The 23179-nt window shown below is 35.7% G+C and overlaps 1 protein-coding gene and 1 long non-coding RNA gene across 6 annotated transcripts in view; one reads left to right on the top strand and one right to left on the bottom strand.

Annotated features, from left to right (window-relative positions):
• LOC110371226 (sodium channel protein 60E) overlaps positions 1-23179 on the top strand; it is a 158301-nt gene that overhangs the window by 31271 nt on the left and 103851 nt on the right. The window lies entirely within an intron of this gene.
• On the bottom strand, positions 20089-21756 carry LOC135117903 (uncharacterized). Of its 3 annotated transcripts, none has more exons than XR_010277231.1 (3): positions 21633-21756; positions 21130-21323; positions 20089-20976 (listed from the first exon to the last, which is right to left on the bottom strand). It is a non-coding gene; the product is annotated as an uncharacterized LOC135117903 (long non-coding RNA). The 3 variants fall into 3 exon arrangements; XR_010277230.1 differs by having other exon boundaries at positions 21514-21750; XR_010277232.1 differs by having other exon boundaries at positions 21130-21305; positions 21633-21750.

Below are 23179 nucleotides of genomic sequence, written 5' to 3'. Positions count from 1 at the left end.
ATATGTATACTTATATCACACCTTTTTTGTAGAGCGAAGTCTGGGTGGTTTGATCGGTATGTTGTGTTTTGGCTTTTTGTATGACATATCGTTACTGATACAAAAGGGTAACATTATAAGGTTAGGTACAGCCTTTTTATCACCCCACTTCTGGGCACAGGCCTACTCTCACACGGAAAAGGATTCAGCATTAATGTCAGGTAATCTTATGATATATTTTAGGATGAAATAAACGAAGTCAGGCAGTTTTCTTTGGATTTGATTCCAATTTATCATAGACCGAAGAGTCAAAAAGTGGTATGAACACATTTTAGCATATAAAAAAGTATAATGATGACCATGTCAAGATTAAAAATAGCTTAAAGCTATAATACAACTCCAACACAAAATACAACTATTAAAGTCTATTGAAGTCGTATTATTACAGGGGAACCTAATGCATGCAGGGAAAATAAATTTATATTTTTGGCTCTAGCTATATAGCATATTTAGCATCCGTCTATCGTGTAGCCGTCATGTTCAGTCATGAACAATGAAGCTTTCATTTACAAAATGTAAGCCTGATTTCAGATTTCAAACTATCATCTAAATAATAGTTTGGTCCTGCACTGCACTGCGGATTTTGATCAAAATTCATTTTGGTACTATTGTACGCATAATTTATAAATACTACACAATTCTATAGGTACAAAGTTGGTACAGAGCTGGTACAAAGCTATTTCACGTGTTACCAAACAACAAACAAGAAGAATTTCGTCTTAAATAAATGAAGTGCGTGGGAAGCATTTGTTTAAATTATTAAACAATTCGGTTTTGTTGGCGGAGTAACAAGTTCTGTGAGGGCGTGAATACCTTTATTATTTAGTACTGCGTATAGTTTGCGTTTTTATGTCCGCTATAGAGGTCGTTTTTTTGTGAAGTTAGTGTAGATACTGCAGATTTCTGCTGGTAGTTGATAGTTTTTGTGTTAGGTAGGTTGATAGCCTGTGTTTATGTTGAAAAACATCCTGCATCTATGTATCTCGTTGTAATGATACAAGAGTTAATTGAACAAGACATGTAAAGTTGTCCGTACATTCTGTAAAATTGACAAAACGGACTTTACATTTTTATACAACATTGTTTCAAAAACGCGAACAGTCGAAAGCTTTTTCATTTATAAACGTCAGCACTTTATAAGTCCAACAGTAACAAGCAGTCGTCGGCATTTCAAGTGAAGTGGGACCTCGAGCCTGAGATCTTAGAGCGGCTCTCGATACGGTAAGGTTTTGTTGTTTGTGCCACATTGAGCGGGGCCGCAATACTGCATTATTGAACGGCCACTACTTCTGATCTATTGTGGTCAGAGCTTAGCCGTTCAACATCTCGAGTTTGATCGGTTTATTGGTTGAGGGTTTAATCGAAACTGTGTTATATTCGCAACTGTTTTGAAATCTGGTTGTTGTTGGGAAACTATGTTTGTTTTTGTAAATGTCTGCTGCTTAGAATTAAACAAAAACTAAGCTTATCCCGCATGAGGGTAAATACTTGTAGGATCAACAATTTATTCTTAAACCGTTTCATGTAGGTATATCAGTCAGCTCAATCGAAAAAAAAATACTACAAAATATATTTTCCATTTTAAAACCATCCCAAATCCCTAGAAAGAAGACCATAATACTACTTACTTTGTGGTTAGAAAAAAAAATGCAAATTCCCGTAGACCTACATACATCTAGAGGTGGCCAGTTGTCTATCGATCGTGTTCCCTCTAGATACAGGTGCTGCCGTGTTGGCGTCTTACCAAAACTCCTTTGTTACAATTTGGCCTCGTGGTTTTTAAATGCAGATTTTCTTCCAAAATGTCTTCCGTTTTGTTCCGCTTTGTTGCGGGATGTTTCATATTTAATAACCTGTTCTGTTGTTGGTAGCTTTAGTATTGGCATTTTAAAGGTAAATAAATTGTGCTACATTTTAAGTTTCCTAAAACTGTTTTTTTTTTGTAGTTTTACATGGGAGAAAATGCATGACAATGAGAATATTTTTGTGAAACCTTTGACAAATACTATGAAGGACTAATATACCTACTGAAGAAAAAATAGCTTCTAAACATTAGTATGTCAATTAATAACAGTACGCAATGTAACAATATATCCCTCATAAAAGAACATAGCGTGCAAATATTCCCAATAACGATTGACAAAACATCGCATATACATACATATACTGGTATATTTAATGTTTATTTCTATAAATACAGTTTAACTGTTCCCTGCACGTGCTTCCGATTTATGGCACTACTTCTTAGTATTTATTTCGTTGCACTACGATATATTTGTTCGGGGAAAACTTTTATGTGGTGGTTCGTAGGTAATTCGTGAACACTGAAATACGGATCATTTAAAATTTGTTTATATTGGAAAAAAGTGTAGAATATAAGTGTAGCTAATATTGACAACGTTTAATGTTAAAATCATATTTATAATATGGAATGTACATGATAGGTGCCAGCAATTTTTGCATTACCTAATAATCAAGTCTAGGCAATGACAATTTTACAATTGTCATAAAAGTATAATTCTCTCTCTGTGCATTTAAAAAAATAACTAATAGTACAATCGGTTGAAATGAGAACCTCCTTGTTTTGAGAAATCGGTTAAAATATAGTATATAGTGATAGTTTGCATGTGAACTACTATCTTAAATTACAATCCAAACAGCACATTTCCCAGTTAGAGCCAGCAAATACTCTAAAATTCAAGCAGAGCCGAATTGAAATACAACATGTGTCTGTCATTCGTAGTTGTGGTCTGTTTCGACAGCGAAATCGATTCGAATGCCGACTAACGAGTATCGATAAAACCCGGGACACATTAGACGGATTTGCAGCATCGTTACCATTGCTCGATCAGTTTTAGACGTTATTTTTGTTACAAGTATTGGGCCATTAATGTTACAGCGCTTTTTTTGTCTAATATTATCCAATCTATACTAATATTATAAAGCTGAAGAGTTTGTTTGTTTGTTTGAACGCGCTAATCTCAGGAACTACTGGTCCGATTTGAAAAATTCTTTCAGTGTTAGATAGCCCATTTATCGAGGAAGGCTATAGGCTACTTTTTATCCGGGTTCGTGCAGAGGTTTCCACGGGATGCGGGTGAAACCGCTGGCAGAAGCTAGTCTTTTATATACACTTTTTATACGTAAATGTTGTTGCATTGTAAAAAAAAACATTTTTCACACAACATATTGGCTATCCGGTTTATGAATTCTGTTAAATCTTTTGTAGCAAATAGGATTCAATAAATAAAAAAATTCTAGCAGAATATTGTGAACGAAAAATGTTTCACCACTAACAATGGAGTAGATTTATTGAAACGGTACTACGCACGGAGGTACTACGTGAAAATAAATATCTAAAAATAAATGCGTAAAATTATACCTATGCATATTTTTGAGTTACCAATGCCTCTCGACCCAGTTAGTGGCCCAGAAAATTAATTCAGAATGTCGAATAATTAAGGACCAATATGTTAGCTGGGTCCCTAAAGAGGCACCCTGTGAACCCGTTATCGGATATGTAATCTACATACCACCTGCGGAGAGCCAATCAGTCTTACAGTTCTCAACAAGCGGATTATCGGCCGGAATGTAACCCCCAGGGACTGTTTTCAACAAAATTTAATAAAACCCAGTCATTTATAATGCTGAATGGCGTTTTATATCTTTTTTGCGTACTCTAATGTTCGGAACTGTCAAAAGTGGGGGCCCTGAAGTTAATTGATGTGTTTCAACCGAGGTGGTGAGTGAAAGCTTGGGTTCCGTAGCTGTCGACTCCATTGGGATATCAGTTTGAGACTTGAGAAAATTGCTACTCTTGCAGTTTTTGAATATTCCTAAACAAAAGTTTATGATGATACGATAAATTGGGGTTTTAGAAATGTTGGCTTAATATAGAGTTGGCTCAGACAATGACTAACAAACTGAGAAAGCTGTTTTCGTTTGTAGACTCAACAAAGTTTAGAGTTGCCGTGCGTCGTATCATTGATGCCAAGAACAACATGAATATCGACATCTGCTCTGTTAATGATACGAATCTAGTCTATTCACGTGTTATATAATTAGATTTATTAACAGTTTTAAGAATATTCGGGCATTTGGTGTAGTAAAGTTTATTATAGACTAGCGTATGCCAGCGGTTTCACCGCCTATTGCTGTAGTGGTTTAGCCTATAGCCTTCCTCAATAAATGGGCTATCTAACACTGAAATAATTAAATCGGTCTGGTAGTTCCTGAGATTAGCGCGTGCAAACAAACAAACTCTTCAGCTTTATAGATTTTAATAATTCCAAGAATGTGTTGTTATATGGTATGTCTTTGGAAAAGTTGGTATGTTTGTAATTCAATTCTTTATGGTTAAGCACTATGATTATTATTCCATTCCTATCGAATCTTTCTATTGCTTTAAGGTTTGGTTCCTAATTCTGGGTTAAACTCGCCTTTCTACATAACCTTTTAGCATTGTATTTGTCAAAAATGTATTTCTGTCTGCAATAATAAGATGTAAATGTAACACTTACGGCCAGTTTCTTCATCAAAAGTTAAAGTTAAAGAATCAGGATATCACGATACCCTATCATGGCCGGTTGGCAAATGACTGCAAGATATGTTTGCCAAAGGGAAACGAGTTGAATATCAGCTTCGTTAATTTCCGCACACCATCTATTTGCTCGTTCTTCCACTAATGGTTATAGGAGATGGAATAATATACTTTTGGACATGTTTTATGTGTGAACATTTTACCTATAGTAATGTAAAAACATTCGTTATACTTTGGAGTCATAAATATAAAAGACTTAAGAAAAAACATACAAAAAAATGCTTATGATTCATGCTATCTCAATCATTTTATTTTTATTAATTTTTTATAATGAGGAAGCCATATTTTTACCATGTATTAATCTGTTAAACATGTTAAGCGTTGGCTATGCTAATACCTTATTAAGTCTATGACCGTTCTCGAGTGATTTTCGCCTCGTAACTTTTCTATCAATTTTCGTGCAAATAAAGTCAATGGAGTGTAAAATTGGAAACCTAGCGTATGACGGCCCGGTTGTCTATCATACTTACTTTCGGAAACTCTCTTTTAAATTGATGTTATTATTTTTAGATTCTTTAACAGTGTACCATCACTCTAACATTAAGAGGATCCGCACATTGCATTTTTTCAAAATTTTCAGTCGGTTTGACGACGGCTAAATACCTGATCTTTGTAAAGTGCGTACTGTTATTCATCTTCATACTTACTAATTTATGAGAACCAAACAAACTATCTTCCGACTAAAAGTTTTCAGTGTGCTGTTGCTCCTAATTTTTAGTAACAACAAATACTTTGAACAATGACAAAATACCAGAAATACCAGAATGAAACAGTGCTTAGTACAATCTTTATATATTCTATAGGTCATGTTTTTCCCTCAAAATAAAACAGCATTATATCTATAGATGTCCCTTACAATGTTGGTAACACAGGGGCCGAGTTCAGTCCCTTTTCGTGTGAAATCGCTGTGAATGTTTGTGTGAAAAAGGTTATTACTGACGGTTTGTTCATGAATAGAGTTTGTTAAGATTTGTGAATAGATGTATGAATAATTGAGGGATTATTAATTATTCCATTTAACGATATTAAAAATGTAAAGCATATGTACCTATTTTGGTAAAAATTCCAAAAAATAACTCCCATAACACAAAACACCAATTTTGGTTTTAGAAAGCAGAGCTCGATTTTCAAAATGAAACTGCAAAAAAAGTATATTCGGTTCAGGTTCGGTAGATATTATAAGGAATGAAAAATCTTACATTATACTGTCCACCAGGCACACTGACTATTTCCAAAATATTGCTACATAACCAGATTTCTCCTCAACGATGTACCATTTATTTGTCCAGTCCGAGTGCATATAAAAGCATTGCATTTTTCGCATAAGTGCAGTCGAATTTGTAAGAATTCCTCCATATCGTCTGCGAGCGTCATTGCAAACTATTTCACTGGGTTGACCTGGATTTTTACCCAGATTTTTCAAACCAGGATATTTATTTTCTTAAATATTTCATCATGGAATATTTAAGGTTTGTGTAGGTGCCCGCTGTAAAGTATTGTGTCAAAGGAATGACATTATGTTTTCTAATGTTACAGATTTTTTTAAAGCCGCTGTATAAATAGCTTCCTCCAGTGGGGTCCCATGCGAACTACTTCGCGCACCTGAATAAGTGTTACTTACCTTATTATAAACTGTCTCGATAAGTGGGTGTCACTGGCAGAATTTTGTAAACCAGATCTGACATTAGTCCTTTAGATCAATAGACTCCATTTATACGCTAGACTGTAGTCTACTGATACTGAGGAAGAGCTCGTGGCTAAGTCAAAGCCGCGCGGATCGATCGATCATAAGGTTAAGCAACGCTTGGCGCGGTCGGTCCGTGGATGGGTGACCATCTTGTCATACTGAGTTCTTCCGTGTTTCGGATGGCACGATAAACTGTAGGTCCCGGCTGCCATTTAAACATCTTTGGTAGTCGTTACGGGTAGTCAGAAGCCAGAAAGTCTGACAACCAGTCTTACCAAGGGGTATCGGGTTGCCCAGGTAACTGGGTTGAGGAGGTCAGATAGGCAGTCGCTCCTTGTAAAACCCTGGTACACAGCTGCATCCGTTTAGACTGGAAGCCGACCCCGACATAGTTGGGAAAAGGCTAGGCAGATGATGACTGTAGTCTACTGATAGAAATGGGTAAACAACGGTCAACAGCTAATAAGTAAAAAATGTATAAATATTTAATACAAACAAAAATAATTTTCATTTTATCAACGAAGAAGTACGTGCGATGAAAGTCAAGCCCCTTCTCTCAGGGGAAAATATAATACTAATTAATATTATTTGGACGACGTTCTTTATTTTTATCGTTTATTATTTTCAGGGAATTGAGCACAAATTATTTACTCGCTTATGAGAAATAATATAATGCTTGAAATGGTTTTGTTCAAATTTTGCATACTTATTTTTATTGCTATACCTTATTATTTTTTATTTGAGATCTAGGTTATTGATTCACGTCTAGGAACAATTTCTGGCAAAGATGGTTCAACCGTTATACACCAAAATAATTATTTCGGGTTACCAGTGCATGCTTCCATATCATTTAAACACAGATACGGAACATAACCCTCCAATCTACCGCATCATTGCACCTAATTTGGTCAACTAATCAGCATCGACTAATCAGTCGCAACTGCCAATACCAAACCATTCTAGCCAATCAAATTACACCGTTATTCCGCATAACTTATCAGCAGCACGTCTTGGAAGCGTCGTGTTCAATTAGCCAATACCATGCCAGTACCCTTTGATCCGCCATAATAGCGATCTGACGTTAGATAGAACTTGAAGAACGACCCAGTTCTATTGTTCGAAATTTGAATGGAGTTAGATATTACTTGTCGTATGCTTTCAAGATCTATGTAGACTTGCCAACGGCGCCAAGATGTTCCTATGTTTTATGAAGGTTGAAACTGTGTTTTCATCTACTACTATATCTATCTTCCGGTGTGTGTGAACGATTGACCACTATTATTGTTGTTAGGTAAGGCTTTTACGTCTTCTAAAGCCATCGCCAGTAGATACAACTACGAGAATGTAGTAGTCAATGGTTTATAGCTACTGTAGGATAAATGCGAATAATACAACCTTAAAGTATGAAAGGTTTAACCGCCACTGTTATTCCCTGTAAGTAATATTGCTTTTGACATGTGTTCTGACCACCTTTTTCTCAATAGTTAAGTCATTTAGAAGTACATATATTATTTACATGTGATTAAAAATCTCAATTTCTTTTACGTTTAGCACGTGGTCACTCAAGATATCACAAGACACGTAAATACGCACAGACAAGAGGTCTAATGACGTCATTGTACTCGGCGTATTCAGATGCGCTACAGAGCGCTGTACGCAGGCGTGGCGAGCGTGGGCGGGACGCGTATTATCCTGAAGCTTTACACTACATACGCCCTATCTAGCTATATTTTGTAGGTTAATATATCAAGATGTCCATACTTTAGTTAGATACCTTATTTTTTCTCGAACAGACAACCAGTCTTACCTCGGGGTCGCAAGGGTAACTAGGTTGAGGAGGTCAGATAGGCAGTCACTCCTTGTAAAGCACTGGTACTCAGCTGTATGCGGTTAGAGTGGAAGCTGACCCCAACATGGTTGAAAAAAGTTGCCAGGCAGATGATAATGTTTTTTTTTACTGAAATGAAGAGTCCAGAGTAAAATATAAATTTTCCATTTCCTTATACTATACTAGATCTGACTTCATAAATATCGGCGAACCACAAATACACTCGAAGCCAGATTAAACGAGTCCACGGAAGTTTATTTAAAGTCGAGGACACCGGCTTAAATGGACGACCCCACTAAGAAATTAGCTCGAGTCTACGACTGAAGTCCCCAAATTAAACGGCTTATTTTTACATCGGAACCGTTTTTCCCCCAATTTTTTTTTATGTTCCCGCAGAACTTGATTAAAAGTCCAGTAATTAAGTGAGTCGTTAAAAACAGGTTGTTTTTCAGCGCGCGGGGGCGAGATGACTGCGTACTATCCTTCGCTTTGTATCGGTAATCGTTCTTTTGTTTGGTGCCCGCAGTTTTCGTGGCCCGAGGTTTGACGTGCTCTGAACTTCACAATTAGCCCTTTAGACCTTTTGTACGGCATCCGCTGAAAAATGAAACGCCCTGTCTATGAGGCCAGTGAATTTTGCGAGTCTTTTTAAAAGTGTTCTAGAATGTTCGCTGTGTTGGGTAAAATACTTTTTTGTAGCAACTTTCGATGTTCTTTTTTTTTAACATCACATGCAATTATAGATTAAAAGATTTCAATGGTTGCTGTTTAATAATTGAATTATTTAACCAAAGCTTTGGATCTGGTGACGTTTTAATTAAATTTCGAAGTTATTTTAATGTGGGAGTAGTGGCAGTGTTCGGGTTTGTGGGAATATTAATTTACGGTCACTGGTGATACGTACTGCAGCGTTTAATTAGAATTTATAGTATGCATTCGTATCTATATGAAGTGCCGGATAGTGCTTATGGGTAAATATTGGCTCATAATTAGCGTTATCTTTGGCTACGAGTCTTCAAATTGCCATAACGTCTGGAAAAAGGTACAAGAACTTTTAACTTAAGTGATTTTTGAGGTAGCTTGTAGCTTACCATTAGCGCACCTGGTTCTTCTAGCTCTTGTAAAAAATCTTTTCGGTGTCAACTATATTTAATAATAACAGGTATGCTTTGCTTATTCATCTATCAGTTCCTACACAAACACATATTTATCATGTAACTGAAAAAAAGGTGAATAAAGGCCATTCACAAAAGCGTTATTCGTGACGTTGAATAAAATAAGTGTATCATCATGAGAATTCTGCTCTGTCACGTTCACATTCAGGCCTCGTTCACCTTAATGTTCTTACAAAGGATAATGTACCTTCATGCGTACAGAATACGGTCCAAATATGATTGGCTTTAAACGATTCCACCTTTCCTACCGCTTCCATGTTTGTGGTTCAGTTTTTGAATCGATTAATGGCTTTCTAATTATATGTTTGGGTACTAAATGATTTGGGGCTAAGAATTGGGTTTTTATTTCGTTTGTTTGAATACCAGTGTCGGTGAAAAAAGTAAGAGCATATAGGTAAGAAGTTTAAGACTGAAAAACGCAGCAAAGGTTAGCCAGCCCACTGATGTTCTAAGGTCGGACGCCGCCGCCGCTTCAACCAGTCCTTTTAGAAAAAAAATGGAGAAAACCTATTTTCAACAGTGGACATTCATTGGTTGAAATAATGATGTCGATAAAGATAAGCTTAACATAAGAGAAAGGGGCATCCATTTATTTTTGGTCTTTGGGAGACTTAACGCCAAAAGTTTTTAATGAACCTTTTAAGATGTATCCATATGTTGCAGCTTTCTCTAAGCTCATGTTACCTCATTCTCAAGATCGAATTCAAGCAAACTTACAGTAGTTAATAGAGCGTTAATTCGTACAAGACGAACATCTGCTATCGAATCTGTCTTGAACTAGTTCCGTGCTGTGGCGTGTCGCAACTTGTTTACAATTTATCGACATCGACATGCTAGTGATGTAACGAGTTCGCTAGTGTTTCATTTGCTTTGAATCTGCATGCACTTGTAAGGCTATTTTGAGTCTTGTTTTTAATCCCCGATGGCAAAACGAGGGGTTATAAAGAACGCTATGTGTGTATGTGTGTCTCTGTGTCTGCGACACCGTAGCTCTTATTACACGGTTAAACTGATTTGGATGCAGTTTTTTTTATGTAAGTTGGTGTAATGTTATACATCATATTTGAATCATTTGCTTTAATCGATAAATCTTTTCCGACGTCATTCTTTTTGAATATTCGTTTATGCATTTTAGTATTAGAAATCCAAAAGAAGTCATTTTCGACGGTTAACTGAAAAATGCAGATTTCACTCTGAGTTCAATGACCTGAAAACTTTTGTTTCAATTCAAGTTCCAATCATTATACTTATTAAATGCATGAAAGCCTGGCATATACATATTGCTGGTGGTCTCAAAAAGACACATCTGCCCTTTAATAACATTTAATTCCATTGCATCACACAGCACTTTCAGTGCACGGTTCATTGAATTCCATTCGTTTCTGAACGACCTTTGTGCTCATTTCCGATAATATTTCCATTAATATTTAATTGTAAGTTTCAATTGGTTAACCAGTATAATATTTGTGTTGTTTTTCGTTCTGTTTGAACGTTAACAGCTCAGTAGTTTGTTGGTAGGTTTTCCTTCAATCACTTTGTACCTAATCATATGATGAAAACACATTTGTATAAAAAAATATGAGAAAAAGCATAATCTCTCGTATAAGGAGAGTAGCATATTACTTTCTCAACGTTGCTTTGTTTTATAAGTATCAAACTACTATTGCCCCTGTAGACATACTCGACAATAGATACATAACCTACTTAGTGTAACCATATACACACTAGTAATAAAATACTTTCTTCTTTTTCTTCACATAATAAACGGATTTATTCCCCAAACTCGTAAAACAATTAAATGGTATAGATTTGTAAACAATAAAGAGGAATCATTTTTTGTTTGTTTGATTGAATGCCAAAAGCTCCGAAAATATTGAACCTGAAATTATAAAATTCGCCCTAGTCCAGAGTAACAGGTTATTATTTTATTTACCGAAAGAAGTAGGCACATACTTTCGGGAAGCGGGTGAAACTGCGAGAACTGTACATACATATGTAATTTAGTTGAACATAAAAACCAATCGAAACCTAAAAACCAATCTATCATACAGAATACACAAATTCAATTGTAAAGCTATGCATTTATAAACGGGGTATCTAATTCCCTTTAGCCTGCCGGAATGCGGGAGGGCGTTAGACGGCCGTCATACAATTAGTGATCTAAGGGTGCGTGTACACGGTGCATGTAGCTGGAGCAAGTTAACATGCGCAAGTGACCCGCGCGCACGCAGCAGAGCACGCGGGTGGGTAGCCTCCTTTGGTACATACTCGCTGGATCAGCACGTGTTTTTAAAATGCATGTAACCTGCGCATGTGCCTCAATATGCGCAAGCTTCTTGCACCGTGTAGACGCACCCTTATTGCCTATCTGATACTACCGTGCGTTGTATTTGCATAGTTTATCATTAGTACTAGGCTTAGAGCTTGTACGTGTATTGATTTAATTTTGGACGAGGTTAGAGGCATGGATATCGGCAAAAATGTACATTGTAGTGGTTAAAGATTGTGAATGAGAAAATTAAGACTACGTGTTTTTCCAGAGTTTTCCCAAAAAATATATAACTTTAATTGATTGCTAAGACATACGGGAATTTTTGAAAATAACCCAAACCATAAAGACACCAAAATATTACCCGCAGCTAGAATTTTCTTTTAAGGAAATTCTTTAAGAATAACTTGACTGTGTAAAAAAATTGATTTAGAGCCATTCCAAACATCTTCAACAAAACCATTATTGTTAACTATAGGTACCTATATCTTACATAACACAAATTCCATATGTCTTATGTAATCCCAATTCGATATAATTAGAAACAGATTAATGTTTTGTTTGAATAAATTACATTCGATTTGAGCAATTTATCTTCTTCGTCGACGCGTGCGCAGTTTCAATGTGTATTGACATTATTTAGACTGCTCTTGTCTGTGGTACGGTAGCTTGTTTCTAACGGTTCTGGATTTTGGAATAGTTACTGTTAGTTCATGGTGTTTATTTATGCCTGTTTCTTTTTGTAAATTGATTGCTTTTAGACTTTTCATTAAGCAGATAATCGTTAGTCATTTCAAAAATAAAACCATAGCGCGGCTAATAATAAGTACCTAACATTTGAAACATTTTCTTACACTGAATATATAAATAAATACCTAAGGAATATTGTTGTACACTCTAAAAATAAAACAATTTACTAGCCAATTAAGAATAAACCGGAATTTTGAAAAAGGAATTCTTTATTCAAAACCACAACTTTAGATAAGCGTAAGCGACATACCAAAGAAAAGAGGTTGAATAGCAAAAAAATATATAAACTTCACAGTTTTAATTCAACAAAGCTTAAATTCATTTACACAAAGGAAACGAAATAAATTCAGTTTGCTGCCATAACACAGGAGTGCAAACAATAATATGATCACTGTGGAATTGTACGGGATTTAGCTTTGTGGCTTTACTAGCATTGATCGCGGTTTAGAGAGCGCTTAGTGCTGCTAAACTTCGGTTAAATGGCCTGTGTATGATGGTGATACATTTTTCTCGACCTTTACTCAGTTATTGGTGTCCAAAATATATTTAGAAAATACATATGACTTAGAAAAGTTACATTGGTACTTGCCTGACCTATAGTCGATCAATTAATATGAAGTTAAGAATACCTCTTTATGTATTTAATCACTGATTTTATTATCCAAGGTCATCTTAAGGTGGTAGTTGAATCCCTTAGTTACTAGGCCATTTCCCTCCCAGATAAAATAAAAATAATTAAAAGAAATAGATAAAATCTTTGAATTTTAGGAAGTCTCTCAATAATAATATCTTAAGTTTTTATCTTCCTTACTCTTAGAATATTATAAAGTGGTAAAGCAAATAATTCTATTAGCATCACATTACCCGCGCGTCCGGAGTTGCCTCACGTTAATGCTTGTAAACGGTAATCAACTTCATGATGTGTGCTATGAAAAAATATACCTTATCGACATTTGCGCTTAAGTGGTTTGGCCAAACAAATCTAAGAAGTTTACCTAGACTATGTTAGCACATCGTCTTTAGTGCTAGAGACAATAAGGTACATTTTCCCATGGCTTGTACTTTTATGAATCTATGTATATGTTTATATCTGAGTATACCGCGTAGGATTACGGTAAACAGTAATTATTTTAAGCTTTATTAGGAGATTCTCAGTTAATGAGGTATTTGATATTTTGGCGGGGTGTCGAGTTTGATTGGGGATTTTGACAAAATCATTTTGATTGTATTGTTTTAAATAGTTTTTTGTGAGGTATTTACACACTTTTGGACATTACACCTTTTTCGAGATTTTCACACCCATTCAAAATATTTTAATGAAAATACATTTTATTTAAATAGAAGCACAATAGCTCTAAAATACCAGTTATTAATTATATTAACCGCGAGTTGGGTGACAACTTTCCGTGCACTCGGATAAAAAAATAATAACCTATGAACTTTCTCGTTTATTAGACTATCTGACACTAAAAGATTTTTCACCTCAGACCAAGCATTTCTAGCAAACAAACAAACTTACCACCTTCATATTATTAGTGGATATTTCTCACCTCTATTTCTTCTCACGGCCTCGCAGACGCTGAAATCCTTATGTATCAGATAACCTTACACCCAGTCCCACATTCTGCTAGATAATATAACGACGAAGCCGTCATCGACACATTGAATACTATTCTTGTATGTACGTAAATATGTCTATATGTGTAACAAGAAAATTGAATAGGTGTCCCGTTATTTACGATGCTCAGATGCCTTAAGACTTGGGACAGAACGGCCTAGGTTTTCAGGGAAAGGAGATTTGTCATGTAGGTTGTATATGTTGTATTAACAAAAAATACAAACTTTCGAATTGAGAACCTTCTCCGTTTTATAAGTGAGTCTAATATAAGTATTTCGTGGTTGATGACAGCTGGCAGATGGCAGCGATGCGTAGATCCTTCACATAGATAGCAGCATCTGAAAAGAAGAGAAGAGAAGAAATTAAGAGGTAGGTATATTAATGAATGAACACAAGCATCTGCAGATTAAATAATTATGAGACAAAAAATACCTTAAATTAGATAAAATACAAAACTTAAAAAGGAATAAAAATATTCCTATCTTTCCAAATAAAAAAGACAGCACAATCGGTGTAAATCTTTCTAAGAAAATTCGCGAAAGGAAATCAAAAGCCTTTTTAAAGTCGGGTCAAAGAAAAACGCGGTTCCTCTTTTTTTATTTGCGTAGGTAAATGTCCATTCAAAGTGGGTTTTTAAAATACGCGAATTAGTTTTGGAAAGTTCTAGAATTCAAACCAAGTGCATTAGGTGCTTATTTTCTAGACGTTAAAAAGTCAAACGGGATAAACTAGGCTAAAGCAAAAGGAGAAGGCGATATGAATTGCATTTTGTTTTTTAGGCAATTTTGAACTTTACTTCTTAGGTCATAAGGAAGTGTTTGACTTCATTTTGTGATTAGTTTTTGTTACTTTGTAAATTGATTAGATGGTATTAATTTAGATGTTGCAGTACCTTTATTTAAGTAGAATTGTTTAAAATGTATTTTGAAACCGTTTTCGCTTTATAAAGATATATTTTTATTGTTTTTTTTTTTTCAATAACGATTCTTAATATAGGAACTCTATTGGCAAATTATCATAGTTCTTAACTTAGTTCTATTCAGGCAATAGCTCTATGGATAGACCAGAAAAGTCTGGCTTTCACTGGATATAGCTAGATAAACCCAGTGCAGCCGGGAGTAACATAAATAACGAACAGATAAGAGCATCTAGACATTTGTTGGATGCAAGTTTGTCGGTTATTGTACCTCTTTAAATTGTACTTGTTTAAGTACTCGTTAGTTCTCGACAGAAAGGTTAACAAATGTACTTGTTTTGCTTTTGTACATTTTTAAAGTAAGTTATAAAATAAAGGCTATAACAACAAAAGAATTTAAACAAAATATATGGGTCACTTATTACGGGTAGTCGATACCAGTACGTGTCAGACGTACCAGTCTTACCTAGGGGTATTTTCATGGTTGCCCAGGTAACTGTGTTGAGGAGCTCAGATAAGCAGTCGCTTCTTGTTAAACATTGACTGGTATTTAGCTGCATCAGGTTAGACTGGAAGCAGATCCCAACATACTTGGGAAAAGGAAAGGCAGAAGACGGAAATCGGGACCAACTATTCTCATTTATTTTCTGTTATCCCGGTAGCAAATTGCAATTAATCATACTAAGTTCACCACACTTGAACTAAAAACAATTCAACTTGTACTATTAACTACTTATACTCGCAGATTTGCACAAATATGTACTGAAACCATATTTGGGAAGGCCGCAAGAATTTAGAGAGATGCTTCCAAACTATTTGACAAGAACTTGGCTCTTGTTAAGAACTATTTACTTTTGGATGGGTTGGTCAAGGACCGCAAGCGGAATTCAAATACGAAATTCACATTTACATGTTTTAGATGTATTTTACATTAAGTTTTTCTGATATTCATTTTTTTAGGGTTCCGTACCCAAAGGGTAAAACGGGACCCTATTGTTTTCGCTCCTCTGTCCGTCCGTCCGTCCGTCTGTCACCAGGCTGTATCTCAAGAACCGTGATGGTTAGAGAGTTGAAATTTTCACAGATGATGTATTTCTGTTGCCGCTTTAATAACAAATACTGAAAACTAGAATAAAATAAATATTTCGGGGGGCTCCCATACAAAAAACGTGATTTTTTGCTCAATTCTGCTCGATATCCATAAATATGTATATATAGAATATTAGTTTGGATGGTACGGAACCCTACGTGCATGAGTCCGACTCGCACTTGGCCGGTTTTTTTGAGATAAGTACTTACATAAACGCAAACTGGACTCACTAGTGTCAAGCTTGCGGGGGTTGCGGGATTGTTGCAAAAGAGTTGCCGCGGCCCTGGTACAAACATGGTGGGTTTAAATCAGGGGAAATTTTAAGATTTCCCATAAAAAGATAACCACAAAAAAAAAAACTGTATATAAATGAAACGGAGATAGCTAATAAATCACAAGAATGAAGCAGACAACTTGACAAATTACAAAATTACTTATCACGTGATCAAAAGCGAACTTCGAGACGCACTCACGAATTAATCAACCGTCTCTCACGACTGTAGACTACAATCAGATTTTAAATCCTCGGAATACCTTCCAAGTTCAGCCTAATAATTTATTAAAATCGTAATTAAGGCGTACAAACTGCCAGTGAAAGGTTCCGTGGCAAAGGGCAGGATTTATCGTAGAACTGCTAATCCGGCTTAACTTACTCCTTTCAATTTTTGGCTAATTGTCGGCAATTAACGTTGTGGACCTTAAGCCTGTAGGGTTTTGTTGAAAGCCTCTTCAATCGATCCTCGCATCGATAGAGCCTTTATCGAGTAGGTATCGAGTGGTCTCTCGTGAGTGAAAGTGATTCGTATCGTTGGCTCAGTGTCTGATGTCCAAACAGAAAATCTATCATTGATCTCTCATATCGGGTGAGTGAGTTAATTTGGAAGTTTGTATTATGCATTATGTGATTAATTTGATTAATTTATATATTTTTTATGTATATCTAAATTAAAGGTGAAAAACCACAACCCTTCTTAGCAGTCGGGTAAATAGATCGTGATTTGTTTTTACCATTTTCTGAACAGGAGTATGTAATTTCCCTATATTACAAAATTTTCTAAATCTTAAACAGACATTTCATAACGAAAATGATTAGGTACTTAAATGATTACGAACCTTTAAGCCAATCTTCTTTAAATCAACTCAAAAAAAATTGAGTCGTTTTTCCAAAGTTAGAAGCTTCTAGGTATCTTAAAAGTTCTAGAATGTTCAGTAACTTAAAACTTAGTCGATGTATACGAAGAGTTTACACGGCAAGAGTACGTAATCCTCACGCACTCGTTGGGATTCAACTTAGTGTCAGACTAGACTAGACTTTGAACTTTAGTCTTTAAGAGTTAAGCTTTAGTTTCAAGTGATGTTTGTAGGTAGGTAGCTATCGAGTTGGGGTTAACTTTTGAGCTTCATCAATTGATTGGACTGATCGAATTGATTGATTTATAACGTATTAGATGTGTTCCGTGGTTCTACCCGCGTTCCGATGGAACTAATTGCCACAACTGGATAAATAGTGGCCAATAGTGGCCTATATACTATAGAGCATCTAGGTCAGATGATTGTGGCAGTACTTGTTAAAAAATGTCGTGCTGATATTGGCTTATTTCTGAATAGTGAGTTTTAAAGTTCTACTAAGAGGCATACACGTGGCACATCAATAAAATACTATCAATCCATTGCTCATTATTCATTTGTTTTTGTAGAACCGTTATAAAAATAGTTCACATTTCCCATTAATTTATAATTTACGTGAAATATCTGTGAAACCTACACCAGCTAATCATCATGGCCGTAGGTATTTATCTGATTTACAACCCTGCGTGACTACCAACATTCCTCAAAAGTGATTTTATTGCCACTTTTGCTCATTTAAATATCAACTTTAAAACCAGAAGGTTAGAGTCGGATTTCAAACGGGTGTAATGTGAAATGTTGTCATGTTTATGCTGAATAACCCTGGAATTAGGAATGGCCAAACTAATCAAAAGACCATTATTAATTCGTTGTAGCGAAGACTTATTTTTTTATAGATATGATTGTTGTTTAGTTATTGGAATTTTAGTTTATGTCTTCCGTTTACACCTTTGAAAAGTTTTCTAAGTGGAAAATGACAAAATCAATATACATATACTATAATATAATTAAAGTTAAGCATAGGCAACGATGTTTCATACAGATAGTTATTTTTCCTGAGCTTTTTCCGATTAAGAGAACGTTGTAGGATTATTGTCATGCAAACTGAAAGTTTCTACTATTGCCGAAAGCGTATAATTACTCATACGACTATTGTAAACTAAAGAAAATGTAAACAAGATTAAAACCCAAATGAATAATTAATCAACCAAAAAACCGCATGCTCAAACAAAGCCAAATTAAAAGCAAATTAGACATATTTTCGTTTCCAACCAATAGCTTTTGACCGAAGTACCCACTAAACATGTATAAAAACAAAAACTTGGCTCCCAATACATGCAAATACAAATACAAAAATCTGAAATTCCGGAACAGCTAACTATGGAACCCCTTCATAAAACGAGCGGGAAGATTAATGCGACCTTGTACCGGCCTTCATATGGCTTGTTAACATACATAAATATCACGCTTGATAACCTTTGTTTGGTCAGCAGTGGTGTAGGGCTGTCTTAACCTTATAGGGTATTGTTAAGAAGTGTTACTTACGAGTAGGTATATAGGTACTTAAGGTAGGTAAGTCCTACTGAAAGAGGAGTGAGGGAAAAAAACCTTTTTAAAACAAGTAAACAAAATGACTCACAAAATTAGATTGAAGAGAATTCAAAAACTACTTGTCAGATTTTGATCAAATGTGGTTTTGATGGAGCTGCAGTCGTTTCCAATAACTGGTAAACAAACCTAAAAATTGCCACATTCATATTGAAGGTCTATTATGCATGCTGTGGCAACCAATAATGAAGTCTACACTTAGCATAAGACTTAAGATATCGTAATGACTTTCATTGTAACTAGTGTAAGATTTGTTGGTTGTCATAAATAAATAAATCTCCTCCTTTTATGGAAGTCGGTTGAAAAGGGAGCTTTAATTTACGGGGTCCCGGGGCCTTGGTAACAGATCCCTTACGATAGTTAGGTAACATTTTGGTTAAAAGTTGATCAAATGGCTTGAATGTGGCTAGTTGCCAGTTTTCTCCGTTTTTATTACGAAGTCATATAAAAATGCACATAGTTTAAATTATGTTTTAGTATGAACCTTGGCCGAGTAATAGTCTTTGTATAACATTATAGAAAATTGGGAACTGGGTATACTTTGTTTTACTAAATTGTACCTAAACATTCTGTCGGTTACTGAGATAGAAAATAAATGCAAGGTTGTCATTATTAAAATGATAGGACGAAAAGATAGAAAGTTCGAAATCTTTAAGTCTATTGAGTGGTCGAATATGTTTATCAGACAACGGATTTTAAAGTACAGACTAAGAAAAAAAATTAAGGCCCCCAAGGTTTCATGCCCGTTTTCACCAACGAATACCTAAATTTAGGGAGCATTTACGGAACACTTAATAAGAATTTCATTTTCACCAAAGCCTAGGTGTCAAATTATAACCTTAAAATTTGACTTCAACTTGGGGGCCCGATTGATGCCTGCTTAAACAACCCCTATCATTATCATTACAGAATACAAACATATTTTGAACCGTGGATAGTGAAATGTACCTTTATATGTTATGTAACACCAAAAATACCATGTTTAAAAAGCAAAAAAATACAAAAAAAAAATGAAACGTAAACTTTTAGAAAATTTAGAAGCTGTGGAGGTTGTGGATATGTAAAATAATAATCATTAGAAGACCACGTACCTATCTTACGTGAAAGAGCAGATGACTCAGAAATAAGTACGATGATCATGACTTTTTTATAAGACTAGCCGTTTTCCCGCGGTTTCACCCGCGTCCCGTGGGAGCTACTGCCCGCACCGGGATAAAATATAGCCTATGTTACTCGCAGATAATATAGCTTTCTAATGGTGAAAGAATATTTAAAATCGGTCCAGTAGTTTTTGAGTTTATCCATTACAACCAAACAAACAAACATTTTCCTCTTTATAATATTAGTATAGATATAGATTATAGGTTATCATTATCACTTGCTATGAATGCACTTGCTAGGTCGTGATGTCGCTGAATTATTCAAAAATAGGTAGTCCTGCATGTCCATAAATATACAGACCATAACAGATGCAAATCTGGTAATCAGTGATGTAGTTTCGCGGTGGCCGGGACATCTATAGGCCTATTCAGACCTAAGCGGTATTCGCTACCGTCTACGGCAGAGAAAACCCTGTGGGTATGCGGTAATATGACTGTTCAGACCTAAGCGGTATTCGCTACCACCTGCGACAGAGAAAACCCAGTGGGTATGCGATAATATTACTGTTGATGTTCGGGACGTATGCCGCTGCTGCCGCGCGGTATGTACTTCTACCCACAGCGGCAGTGAATATCGCTCAGGTCGCTCTAGCCGCGGTAGGTATAGTTATTGGCACGGATATTGAGCCCTGACCTTAACCTGCGCAGAAGCCATTTATTGGTTTATTGCCTTGTGTACAGTGCGCAAAGCGATCCCCACTCTTCCGCCGAGAGCTCAATATCCGTGCCGGTAACTATACTTGATACTAAATACCTGAGCGAAACCCGTGCGGTATCTACCTCTACCCACAGCGGCAGCGAATATCGCTCAGGTTTGAATTGGCCTTAAATACCAAAATTGCAGTAGATACCAATGATTCGAAAATGGTGAATATGGAGGAGCCTATCTCCTAGGTGATAGGGGATACCCCCTGGAGGTAAGAAGTAGGCTAATATTGAACATAATAAAATATATAAATTAAAACAAAGATAGTAAACAAATATTTTAATATTAGTCCACATATGATGTACCAAACATTATCATCATCCTCCTGCACCAATTCAATTTGAGGTGGGCTGGGCGCAGCATGTTTTTACACGTCTTTCCAATTTCTCGCACCACCTGAAACTAAATAAATATAATAAATGTATAATTTTAACCCCATACTTAAATCCATCAACTCATGGAGAACAAAAATACAATGAAGTCGGCAGTAAAACAAGGAACACAGTTGAACGGCAATATCTTATATTATTATACACAGATATTATTCACATTTACCTGTAAACGGTTCCTATCGCATTAAAACTATTTGTAACTGGATCCAAGCTTTGTTTTTGGCTTCGTTCGTGGTCCCATCCGTTTTTTGTTTAATATTGTGTCTCTATGAGACGTCAGCAATCTCACTAGCTTGTCTTTTTCTTCTGCAAGAAAGGTTTATCCTCGTTTTCTCTTCTCTGCCAAAATAAACTTATCTATTCAACAATAATAAACCCAAAATTAACCTTACTCTATGTACACATACACATCAGTCAATTTGACAAACGCGCGAATGACATAGGTAAAAATTCACCTATAGAAAACCTCTTTACTGTTTTATTGCATAAAACATAGCGTAATGTAGTTTAAGTTAAATTAAAATAACATCACAAGGAAAAAACTCACAGGCTTTAGTAATATATACTCGATAGACGTTTATTTCTTAAGAAGTAGAGAAAAATCATTTTATCGATAAAATATCGACTTTGCATTATCGTTTGTAGAACTAGTAATCTGTCACTTACTTAAGGGATCCATGTACAAGTGTGGTGAAAATGAATTTAGGTAGGTGTCAAATTGGGAGGGGTCCTTATTAAAAGTAGCTTTTAGATAGGGAAACGGTAAGAGGTTGTTGGTGAAAACGGGCATGTTCCAGACTAACGGCTAGTTTCTTCATCAAAAGTAAAAGTTAAAGTTATATCTAAAGTAAAAGTAACGGTCAAATTCGTTTTTTCAAGGCTAAAGTGACAGCAAAACTAATAGAAAAATTGAATTTGACCGTTACTTTTACTTTAAACATTACTTTGACTTTTACTTTGGCTTTAACTTTTGATGAAGAAACTGGCTGTTAGTCTAGCACCTTTCAACTTGTGGTTGGTTAAGCTCTTATAATATGGACTATATTTTATATTGTTGCTACTGTACTGTTCAAATAACAAAAAAAATATGTAAAATTATACCTACATAGGTACTCAAAGTTTACCTCCACTACATGGCTACACAAGTGAGACAGCTAAGAACTTTACCCTTTAATAAACTTATCTACTGAGCAACTTACATAACGTAAGCAAATATCGAGGCTATTATTAGCCTTGACATTCATAGTAGCTCGATAATGTCTTGTTGGTACTTCTGCCAATGAATATGAAGTCTTATGGTACATGGATTAGAATTGAATTTCAACTTTGCGAAAAAAGGGACTGGTTAGTTGTGATTTTTTGAAAGACTGGCTGTTGCCAATGATTTCTTTCGCATCAAACTTCTTCATTACTCCCTGATTAAGTGTCTTCGTGTTATTCTTATGTATGGACCTATAGGCTTCATCATCATCATCAGTCTACTGCAGTCCACTGCTGGACATAGGCCTCTCCAAGTGCACGCCACTGAGATCGATTTTCGGCTTCTCGCATTCAGCTCCTGCCAGCCGTTTTGCGCCTATAGGCTTAACTTTTATCAAATCCGTTCAGTAGTTGAAGTGTCACCAACATCCAAATAACTATGTTTTACCTATGGAGATTATCAGGGTCTGAAACAGGTTATTTTAGCCCAGCAGTGGAAGCACATAGTAAAGACAGATTCCTAACTTTACTTAGGTACTTCAATCAGCTAAGACCTTCCATCATGAAAGCATTATAAAAAACTCACATTTTCCTGTCAAGATTTTCAGTAACTTTTAAAACACTCAGTTCAATATCAAAGCTTTATACACCTCAATCGCACCGCGGCTTCAAAGCTCAGTTAGTTAAAGGTACGTTCAGATCGGCGACTAATCCCGGTCCCGTGTGAGTGCACCTCAAACAACACTCAGGGCTCACGCGATCGGCTTCGACTTCACTTACGACTTACATTTGCGGCTTCCAGTCTTGACGGCAAATGCTTTTATATTATTTGCAGTTTGATGTTCGTTTGATGGGTGATTTTTGTTTTAAAGTCGTTTCTAATAATATTATCAAAGCAACAAGGTGTAGGTATCTAGAGGACTTCAAGACATGGATTTACATAAATGTACATTATTTTAATATAGTTTCTTCATTTCATTCCCTTTATGATTTCTGTCTGTGTGATGGAGCTC

The sequence above is a fragment of the Helicoverpa armigera genome, chromosome 15, assembly GCF_030705265.1.
Source record: "Helicoverpa armigera isolate CAAS_96S chromosome 15, ASM3070526v1, whole genome shotgun sequence".
Classification (NCBI taxonomy): domain Eukaryota; kingdom Metazoa; phylum Arthropoda; class Insecta; order Lepidoptera; family Noctuidae; genus Helicoverpa; species Helicoverpa armigera.
This window is presented reverse-complemented; position numbering and strand designations above follow the sequence as displayed.